This window comes from Hesperophylax consimilis, chromosome 4 (assembly GCF_061612785.1).
Source record: "Hesperophylax consimilis isolate HC1 chromosome 4, BYU_Hcon_1.0, whole genome shotgun sequence".
NCBI classification, from domain to species: domain Eukaryota; kingdom Metazoa; phylum Arthropoda; class Insecta; order Trichoptera; family Limnephilidae; genus Hesperophylax; species Hesperophylax consimilis.
The window spans coordinates 19,904,056-19,915,692 of NC_142839.1; the positions used below are offsets into that span (position 1 = coordinate 19,904,056).

General features: G+C 31.7%; 1 long non-coding RNA gene across 1 annotated transcript; it reads left to right on the forward strand.

The window, feature by feature from the left end:
• Positions 1 to 7,005: 7,005 nt before the first annotated feature.
• On the forward strand, positions 7,006 to 9,161 carry LOC149424337 (uncharacterized). The gene is made up of 3 exons (XR_016302109.1): positions 7,006 to 7,132; positions 7,881 to 7,943; positions 8,650 to 9,161. It is a non-coding gene; the product is annotated as an uncharacterized LOC149424337 (long non-coding RNA).
• The last annotated feature ends 2,476 nt before the right edge of the window (positions 9,162 to 11,637 follow it).

Below are 11,637 nucleotides of genomic sequence, written 5' to 3' on the forward strand. Positions count from 1 at the left end.
TGAATATTGTTTTTAATTATTAATCTTAAGATGGACGCAGTGCCTGCCTTTTCATACAAAACATGAATCTAAGACATTTTATTAGATTATTAAGATCGCCAAATCTTACATAGTAATTATATATATTTTTTTTAACATACACGTATTCCATCACCCGTTAAAAACTCGTAAAGTAAATAAACCAAACAAAAAATTAGCGGAATCTATAAACTCCAGTGTGACTTAAATGTTATGTCATAAACTGGCCGAAAAAATTATTGAGTTCAATTTTCCAAACATATCAAGAAAGAAGCATCACTACAGTATGATAATTTACTACACATAAGAACTTGTTAATAAGCAAATAATAATATTCATATAAATAAAAATAATATTAAAAAAAAAAAAAAGCAGGTAAAAAAAAAAAAAAAAAAAAAACAAAAAAAAAAGCAGGTATTCCTAGACAACGTATGAAATGGACGAACGATGTCAATATGTTCATTGTTCGTTCATATTTTTATGTAACCAAACTAGAAACAGATATGTTGTTATATAGGAAAAAATTACATTCACTTTTCTCACAAAATTATCCGATTGCCCAGGTAAACGAACAAAGATTAGCAGACCAAAAGCGAGCAATTTTCAAAAATAATTTAATTCCTGTAGTCACATTAGAACAGATTAAAAGAGAAGTAGCAGATAGATTGCAAATGGTAAATAATTTAGAACAAATTAACACAAGTACTGTCATATCAGATGCATTGAATGTAGATAATTTGGATAATATTCTAGTCGAAATGTCCAATGATATTACAGTAGATTCAAATAACTTAGACGTTATTTATAATCTTAGGGAAATCAACATTGCAAATTTAAACTTTGTTGATGATAATGTAGTAGAATTAGCTAACTTACTTCATAATAATATAAAAAGATATATAGATGTAGAGCCAACAGTTAGACCAAAATTACCAAAATTACATACGTCAAAGAAATTATCTAAATTAATTTTTGAATTAAATAACATTATTTTACCAAAAATCATATTTGACGAAATTAGTTTTTTAGATCTTCATACAATAGTATATGCTACTGCTATTACTGTTTGTAATAAGTTAGGAATCAAATTATCATCCTCTGATGATAGATCATATAGTCATAGTAAACCAGAATGGCAGATCAGATTAGAAAATGATGTAGTATTTTTAAGAAGTAACATAGCTAGAGTAATAGAATATAAAAATGGGAATAGAAGTAGGAAAATTTTGAGACATGTAGATGAAATTGGGAGAAAATTTGGTTATAATATAGATAGTCATAATAATGAAAATATAATCAATGATTTATTGGATTTATTAAAACAAAAATTAGGCGTAAAAGCTAGTAGATTAAAAAGATATAATTATACGTATAATAAAAAAAATAATAACAGATTATTCCATAAAAATGAAAAAATATTTTATTCCAAACTTGACGATAAACAAAATATTATTTCGAATAATAATATTCCGTTGCCATCTGAATCAGATATGCGCGATTTTTGGACTAAAATTTGGAGTAAAGATATAAAACATAACGAGTCAAGTCCCTGGATAGAAAATGAAGAACTCAATTTTTCAGGCATTGAACAAATGAGTTTTTCTAATATATCGGTTGAATTGTTAACCAAAATTATTAAAAATACTCATAATTGGAAAGCCACGGGTTGCGATTGGATACATAATTTTTGGTACAAACGTCTAACTACTTTACATCCTCTTTTGGCAAAAAATCTTTCAAAATTTGTCAGTCAACCACAAAATGTTCCAAATTTTCTAACTAAGGGCATTACTTATATGTTGCCCAAAAGCGAAAATATTAATAATCCCTCTCAGTACAGACCCATTACATGTTTACCGACAATATACAAAATATTAACCTCTTGCTTGACAGATTTAATATATACTCATTTAGATGAAAAAAATATTTTATCTGAACAACAAAAAGGTTGTCGCAGAAAACATATGGAATGTAAAGAACAATTAGTTATTGATTCTGTAATTCTAAAACAGATTCAAACTCGAAAACGTAATTTACATACTTGCTATATAGACTACCAAAAGGCTTTCGATAGTGTCCCGCACTCGTGGCTGATCAAAGTATTAAATATATATATAATTAACCCCATTATTATTAGCTTTCTGGAAAATATTATGTCCTTTTGGAATACCAATTTACTTATCAATTTAAAAGGTAAGAAAATAGTAATACCGGGCATTTCAATTAAAAGAGGAATTTTTCAAGGAGACTCATTGAGTCCTCTTTGGTTTTGTTTAGCATTGAATCCTCTATCTAAAATGTTAATTAAAAGCAAGTTTGGAATAAAAGTTAAGGGTAATACAAGGGAGAGTAGTACAATTTCGCATTTATTATATATGGATGACATAAAATTATTTTCGAATTCTGAACAAAATTTAGAGAAAATGATCGAGGTAGTTAAAAACTTTTCAGATGATATCAAAATGACTTTTGGTTTAGATAAATGTAGAACGATCCATACAGAGAAAGGCAAAATTGTAGATAGTTACGAGAGTATATTTAGAAATTTCCAAATTACTAGTATGAAAAGGGATGAGGTTTATAAGTATTTAGGATACCCACAATCAAATAGATTAGACCATAGTAGTATTAAAAATGATATTAGGATTAAATTTCAAACTAGGATCAGGAAAATTTTAAAATGCAATCTATCTGCTAAAAATTTAGTAAAAGCAATAAATACTTGGGCAATATCTCTATTAACGTACTCATTTAGCATAATTAAATGGTCTAATACAGATTTAGATAACTTAGAAAGATTAATTAGAACTACGCTAACAAAGTTTAATTGCCATCATCCAAATTCAGCTATAGAACGAGTTAATTTACCTAGAAATTTAGGAGGTAGAGGTATAGTCAAAATAACTTCTTTGAAACATAATCAGGTAGAAATGCTAAGAACTTTTTTCCATAGGAAAGCTCATAGCTCAGAAATGCACAAAATAATTTGCAAGGCAGATATAAATATTACACCTTTAAATTTATACGATGAGAATGCCAACATTTTTATAAATCCCAACCAGGAATTATTAGATTCCTGGTCAAATAAAATTTTACACGCAAAACACTTCAATTATCTCAACCAAACGTATGTTGACAAAATTTCGTCAAACAAATGGTTGAGTATTGGAGAGTTGAGCGCAGAAATAGAAGGATTTATGCTTGCCATTCAGGATAGAGTCATTAATACTAAAAATTATAGAAAGCATATAATCAAAGATACAAATCAAATTGATGATTTGTGTAGAAAATGTTTGGCTTTTCCGGAAACTATAGAACATATTATATCGGGATGTTCTATATTAGCACCGTCCGAGTATACATTTAGGCACAATCAAGTTTTAAAAATAATTCACCAAGATTTGGTAATTAAACATAACTTGATTGACTGCCGTAATGTAGTACCATATTATGAATACGAACCAAATTCATTTTTAGAAAACGAATTTTATAAAATATATTATGATAAAACTATACTAACAGACCGAGCGATTAGTCATAATAGACCCGATATAGTTTTACATGACAAAATTAAAAAAATAACTTATATCATTGATGTCGCTATTCCAAATTCCTGTAATATTCAAAAATCTGTTAGTGAAAAAATAAGAAAATACACAGATTTAGGAAATGAAATAAAAAGAATTTGGCATTCTCAGACTATAAAAATATTACCATTCGTTATTTCGGCTACTGGCATTATACCCTAGCTCTCTAATTAAAAATTTAGGCGTATTAGATCTATCAAAAAAATTATATATAAAGATGCAAAAGTCGGTCATTTTGAATACATGTAGGATAACAAAAGATTTTTTAAATATTTATGTTGAGGGATCAGTAGGATTTATAGGCCCTGTTAGAAGTTCTACCGAGCCGAACCCTCTGATATGAAAATATCTGGAGACGGTGAATTATTTTCCCATTTGATCTCTGGTGATTTGACGTGTTGTTCTTGTATTGTTTTGTATTTATTTTGCTTATATAATGCACTTACATAATGTTGATTGACTAGATGATCATTTGTGGAAAAGTGAGTGGAAGGGTTAAGTTTTTCCTTTGGGGAAGACTTAACCCGGACAACTAAATCGGAAGTTTAAAAATAAATATTAAATATTTAAAAAAAAATTTAATTTATCTTCAGAACCTTCATCTATCTATCCTCATTTCCATTTCCTCCTGCCCTAGCCTTAACTTAGTGCATTGAGAGTCAATAGGTGGATGTTAAAAAATTAAATATATATATACGTTAGCTACACACAGGAGGCCCTGGGAAAAATAATTTCCCTCAATGTTTATGTCATCTTTTGGGATGCTGTACAGAGGGTGTTTTCAGGAAAGACAGGAGAGGAAAATCTGGAAGGAAAAAGCTATGAGAAATGGATAGGAATCTGGGGGTCAGTGTGTCCAGGTGTGACGAACTTCGAATTCATCCCTTTGGTGAAGGAGGATGGGTCGAGAGATAGTCCGGCTGGAGAAGTCAAAAGGTCTCCCTCAATCAGTTTCTCTTGATACGATCCGCCATGCAGTAGGTCGGCAAATGCATCCGCCGCATATTTTATTTATTTCAGTTTCTAACCCATCAGGAATAGGAGGGTAGTGCAATCCCGGTATGCCATATTACTTAAGAGAAATAATAACAATGAACAAAAAAAATTAATACAAAAAATAACATATAACAATAGGTAGGCACCTAATGATAACATAAAAAGGCATTAAATGAATAAGATAAATTGAAATTATGTTAAATTAAATAATTGATCGTCCATCAGGGAGGTCAACGCATCATCTGCATCCATCGCTCATTAAGTGGAGAGCTGGACCACTCAGAGGCAGTCACTACGATGACGTTTGTTGATTTTCGTGATCTTCCCCAGAAGTTGGCTAGTCGATGGCGAAGTAAGGTGGGGAATTTGTGCACCCTCCCTTCTGTGAACATCATGGAGGCACTGCAGAACCTTGGTAGATGCATAAGTTGCATGTATGCATTGTTGTAGCACATGCTCAACTTGTCCCATTGCGCTACTGGATATTGTGTCCACAATTCTGATGTGTATGGGGCAGTGCAGTTCGTCTTAGAGAGCAATTTTCTAACATCTTCGCTACAGTGGTAAAACCGCCTTGAGAGCATTCCGTCCCTTATACTGATCTCTCCTTTCTCGTTCCATATCTTCAATATCCTTCATTTCTTCTGTAAGGATATGTCCCAGATATTTAACTAGTGAGGCCACAAGTAGTTCATTTTCTTTTAGACGGATTGGTGGAACATTTTGTGACTCCTAGTAGTGTTTGAATACGATGATGTCTGGCTTTTTGGAATTGTACATCAAGTTATGTCTCACTATTCGCATATTTGTACAAGTCGTCTTATCCCTTTAATCGAAGGGGCCAGCAGCACCATGTCATCTGCGTAATAAATATTATTATATCATTGTCAGCAGATATGCCAACCAATTTGTGAATCATTTAGCTCTTGTATGCGATCGTTTATCTAAACATCAAATAGAGTGGGAGACATATTATCCCCTTGCCTGACTCCGCTTTTAACGAATAAGAGTCTTGAAGAAACTTCTGCCCATTGATGTAGTTTTTCTGTTGTCCGTACCAAATAGTCAGGATTTTGAACTGCTGCTGGGACATCTCGCATAGACCAAGACAAACCTCACCCCATGAACCCGGGCACCCCTGCCAAGGACTAAACGTAACCGACCACATGGTTTATAATTCCGTAATTCCGAAATTCTGGATCCAACAATCAATAATTGATCCCACTGGATATATGCGGGATTTGTGGGATTGTGGGATTGAATAAAATCCACTAAACACGATGTTTTGATTTAATCATGCTTGCAAATTGCGAATATCGCGATAAGCAAGTGACATTACGTTTTCAACGTATTTTTATAATATTACTAGTACAAATAAAAGTAAAGTAGTATAAAGTCCTGTCAGTGACAGTAATGTTTTTTATTACGGTCTTTTTTTAGTTTTATTAAAATACTTATTGCGTTACCTTTCAATATGTTGCTATAATGTTAATAATACTAAAAGTTTGATAGGAAAAGTTCTCTGTAATTTGAATGAAAGGGGATAGCGTATAAGCGAGAGGGAATGATTACATATCTTATATAAATGTATGAATGTGTGTTTCATCTTGTTTTATTAGTCAGTTCCCTATAATAAACATATCAAAAATATACCTAGATACAATCTGGTTTTTGAAAATATCACCTTTGGCGCAGCCGGTAGAAATAATTATATAACTTTTTTTAATGTTTTTTTCTTTAGTAATGTGCTACTATCGAAGAAAAATGATACAAAATAATAAAAAGATGTCTTTATTTCAATTTAATACAACCTTATTAAACATTGGATTTATTCAGGATTTCTATCCCACAATCCCGCGGGATTCGAAAAAGGTGTCGAATTTACAAAACCCTAATTGTATTCTTTTGAACAACGTTGAGTCTATTTTATGGGTCTTACAATAGAGCCTGCTCGGGTGAACTACGGGGAATGGATAAACTGAGAAACGCTCAGTCAGATAGAGGCAACAATAAGAAACATCATGTTTACTGTAAAACAAAATACATCACGGCTTCCAATTTTTCAATTGTTCAATAAATAAAATATCTAAAATATTGTTGAGGCGAAGCAGTAAAATTATTCATCTAGTAAATATAAGTAAGTGAGTTATAATTTTTTTATCTTGTTTTGGAATTTTTTTAATGTCAATACGTTTATATTTTTAGTATTTACTCTTATTCAAGCTTGTGCTGTAAATGGATGAGCAATTCCACGAAACGATAATACATATCAAACTACAGTTCAACGGAATTCGTACTAAGTAATTTATTATTATCTTGTTTTACCTCTGAAAATCCCCTCATGAGTGTTGACACCAGATTCATATAAATATGAGGCGAATGACAATAATAAAGTGCATTATGCGTCTTGTGTTGAAGACAGTCAGAGTCTTTATTAACATTCGTCAAGATTTACTTTGGAATCATGAAGCTCATGATTTGTGTTTTGTTACTCATTGCGCTATGTTCATTTGGTCTTCCTTCAGTTAATGGTAAGTACATGTTATTACAAAGAATACACGGTGTCCGGAAACTCTTAGTCCAAACGGTGAATCTACAATTTGGAGCCGATTTTGAAGTCTGACATTTCATGTCTCCACAACCAAAACGGTAGTACGCGATTCGAAATAATAAATGCGGTTTTATTTCAGGTTAAAACTTCTATCTACTACAGCTTCCGGTTAAAACTTCTATACACTTATCTGTATTTAGAAACTGGTTTCAAAAATTTTAAACAAACCATTTCTTAATAGTATAATGTTAAGTCGCGATCTGCGTATGTCTGTTTGTACGCTTAGTTCTTCTAAACTACGAAACGGATTCTGATAGAATTTTCAGTATTATTTAGAGAATATCTTCCGGAAGGTATACATATATGATACTCGCATATATCACATTTATAGAAAGTAGAGAAAAGTTGATGTTTTATAATCAAGATGTAAAAATATATTTTTGGTCACTTACACTGCTATTGCTAGCTAAACCTTATGAGATATATCACAATAATGTACTACGGAATTGTGTAACATAAAAAGTCCGCGATGATATATGAATATCTCCTAAGGGTAACCCCCAACAACGCCGGATACACGACAGCTAGTATTCTTATATAACAACAACGTTTTCAATGTTCTGAATATTATGTGTTTATTATACAAATTATAGTTTTGTACATGATTGAATTGTATTCATTAACCAATTATGACAAAATACTTGCATTATCATTTTATTGGCTTTCAGGTGGATTGGTGAACGTTAATTCTCAACAACAGGTAGAGAATTTACAGGAAGTTGCTCCCAGAGGTAAAACATAGGTGTTTAAAATATATTTCTTAAATTTTAATATATTATTACTTAATATATATATGACCTACTTCAAAAGTCAGAATAAAATAACACACACGTTTGTATTACAACGTTAAATAATAAAACATACCTATATACATAATACACACTTCATTATGTACCTCATAGAAGGTACAGTTTATTTATTTTCTACATTATTTGTATTTTATTTTATTTCAACTTAGTTTTATTTTATTTTGTTTTCATAAATACCGTCATGTATTTTAATTTTTAATTTTTTTTTTAAATATTTAAACGCCTATACTGCCTTTTATAAATAAAAATATAATAGAGTACAAAAGTAAGAAAAATAAAATCATTACATAATAGTATTTATAAACTTAAAAATAACATTTATCCACACTATCAAATGTTTTTAGATATGTTAAGTATTGTACCTAATTTTAAAAATTGATATAATAAAAAGAAAATTAAAATTACGCAATTACAAAAAACCCGTGATTATATACTTACATATTGTATCAAAAGTTAGACAAACAGTTCTTACAAAAGTATTGCCGAAAAAAAACATGCTTTTTCAGATTATCATGAATATTCCATCCCCTGAATATTCATCCGTGAGCTTGAAACACGATGCATAATGTATTTGATCAAATGTGTTAATTATTTAACTATTTATTTAATTTTTATGGTAACTTCACAGGTAGTCGTGTCGCCCGGCAAATACAAGTTTGCTTTGACAGTCAATGTAACTTCAGATGCAGGAATTCTGGAAAGAAAGGAGGAACGTGTCGGTTCAGTGTTTGCTACTGCTTTTAAAAATTGGAAAATGAGAGGTGAAATAAATTTTTCGCGAAGGAATGTATTAATTTAGATTGCCTGTGAACCCGATGTATTGATGCATTCATTGCCATACGTGCAAGATTACAAATTTTTGATGTACTTTTATAAATAATAAATATTAAAAAGGTTATGTACTAATTCGAAATGTTTCTTACAAATGTATACAAACATCGATTGAATCTTTGCATAGGGATGTGTTTTGTAAATCTTTTAAACAAATATGTTTATCATAATCTACTTATCTGAAAACTTTTTATTAATTTGGTATGTTATGTACCTACTTAAGTATGAATATATATTATAAACTGAATAAATGTGATATTTGTAGCAAAAATAATGTACTAACCTTTATCTTAAACGGCTCGGTAAATTTTTCTGTGTTTGTTTTTTTCCCCTTTTGGCAATCTTAGAAGTTTTGTATTTCTTGACACATGTCGTGGAGGTGTCTCGTAATAATTTATATTATTTATGGTAAAAAATTCTATTCTAGTAATTCCTTGCACATGTTAATTCTATGTACTTAAAGTAAAAAAATACACATTATTTTTTTAATTTGGGATGTTCCTACATCACAATGACTCATTCTGAAATAGTATGGTTCGATAAGTAAACTAACTCCCTCGAAATATTACCGAAAGGAATTAAAGCATTTTCTTCCGTCAATAATGCCCCACAAAATTAGTTTCAAAGAGTAATAGATTGAGCGTTGGAGATTTATGTGAAAGCATAAAGGAATGCTTTGCTTTTGGCCTCTCATCCCAACAAATGTGGCTTTTATTATCCTCGTAGGAACTGTTTTGTTATTACGAACATATGCATTGGCCTCAGGAATCCAAACTTCTATTAATAGTGGGTACTTCCTCCCCTTGCGAAGAGGTGAAACTAGCTTACAATAAAGTAATAAACATAAAACTGCATTGCTATTGCAACAACTGTCGTTATCTGAGAAAACTTCGCTGAGGAACGATTTGGGCTCAGGAACGTACCTTGGTTTACTTTGCAAGCTTTATTTAATGAAATTTTTAACTAATATTTAATTAGTTGATTTAAAAAAAATTCTAAAAATATTATTGTTGAAAAGGTAAGTAAGGGAATTGTGTTAGAAAAAAGTGTACCTAAATTAAGAAAAAAGTAAGATTCGCCGAAAAGCAAGAAACACAAAAGACCGATGAGCAATATAAGCAAGAAGAACAAAACAAGAACAGCAATTTATTAGAGCAGTATAAGAATTAGAGCAAGAAACAAGAAAAGACCGATGTGAAATATAAGCAATAAGAACAAAACAAGAATGGCAATTTATTAGAGCAATATGATAATCAGAGCAATCAACAAGAATGGAACGATGAGCAATAAGTGCAATAGAAGAACAATAGCAAGAATAAAAAGTTATTAGGGCAATAGGAAAATTAGAGTAAGAAACAAGAAAAGGAGCAAAGAACTAGAACCAAGAAGCAAGAAGGTTCATCATCCTTAATCCATCACTTGATACCAAAAATATTAGAAGAACGAGATATGCTATGTTGGCCGCCGGACCGTAGGCGGAGTACTACCTAATTAGGGTACTTAGAATACTATCGGGACGTGTACGCACAGAAATCTGTTCTATGTATTAGTGCGGATACCTTAGCGTAAGCGAAGGTGTGCAGTAGTATTGGTGAACAAAACCGGCGACACTGGGCAAAACAATTCCACATAGTATGTACTGCTCATAGCACATCTGGTTCTTCTAATATCTTTGCTTGATACCTATGTGGCCATAGGATTTTGTGTGTGCTGTCTGACTAAATTTCAACCTTCTTCCCATCCTCAGAGCTCGTGTTCTAAGTCGATTTAGTTTTTATTTTCGTGTGTAACAACATACACCCTCTACTAATCATTATACTACTACAACTGTAAAGTGTCTTCCACGGTGTCTGTGATGAACAATATAGATCCCCAGTGCAGCAGCCTAATAATGATGGATGTGCAAACATACCGTGCTACCGTCAATCTGTCTACTGACTAATAATTTAACCGTTAATCTCCGGGCTATTTGCCATCGAGACAGTGATATGAATGTAAGCGGAACTCTCCTCGTAGTATCTCCGAGAATCACCTCAAATAATAGTTTGGAAATATTATAAAGGAGAGTAAAATGGGTGACTTTCCTGGCAACTGAAGGAAGATACGGGGATTATATCTGGGATCTAAGATTTCTTGTAATTCTCTTGTAAAATTGTGACTTGTAATCATGACATTCTTTAATCTATGAATCTAAATACAAATTTTCTTAATAAAAAAAAGAAATAAAATCTTTCAAGACATATTTGATAATGGTCTCGATCGCCGAAATAGCTGTAATGCTAAGCAATGTTTTACGCAAAGCAGACAAGCATAAAATATTTTATAATATCTTCTTAAAGCCTAGGACACATTACGCTATACGCATCAATGCTTATTTGGGAGTGGCCTGTGCAGATTATATGTTGAGGTGTCACACTACGATATAAACTTTCTCAGGAGAGGGGGTCAGATCAGTTAGGGAACTGCCGGGGAATATAATTTCTTTGCAGATGACAGACGTGTGATCACGGTGCTCCATAAATTGAACTGACCCCCTCTCCTGCCGTAGGAATCATTTTTGAAATTACGGCGTATCATCTTTGCCACGCCCACACTTATAACACATCAACTGCTAAATGTGAAAGGTCTATATGGAATTGTATCGCGAGTGATATTGTGTTATTTAAAACGCTTCGATGCGTACAGCGTAGTGTGTCTCCACCCTAAATGTTTTTTCTTCTGTGATTGGCACATTTTCTATAAAAAAATATTACTTGAGACAAAGAAACAATTACACTGTTAGGTT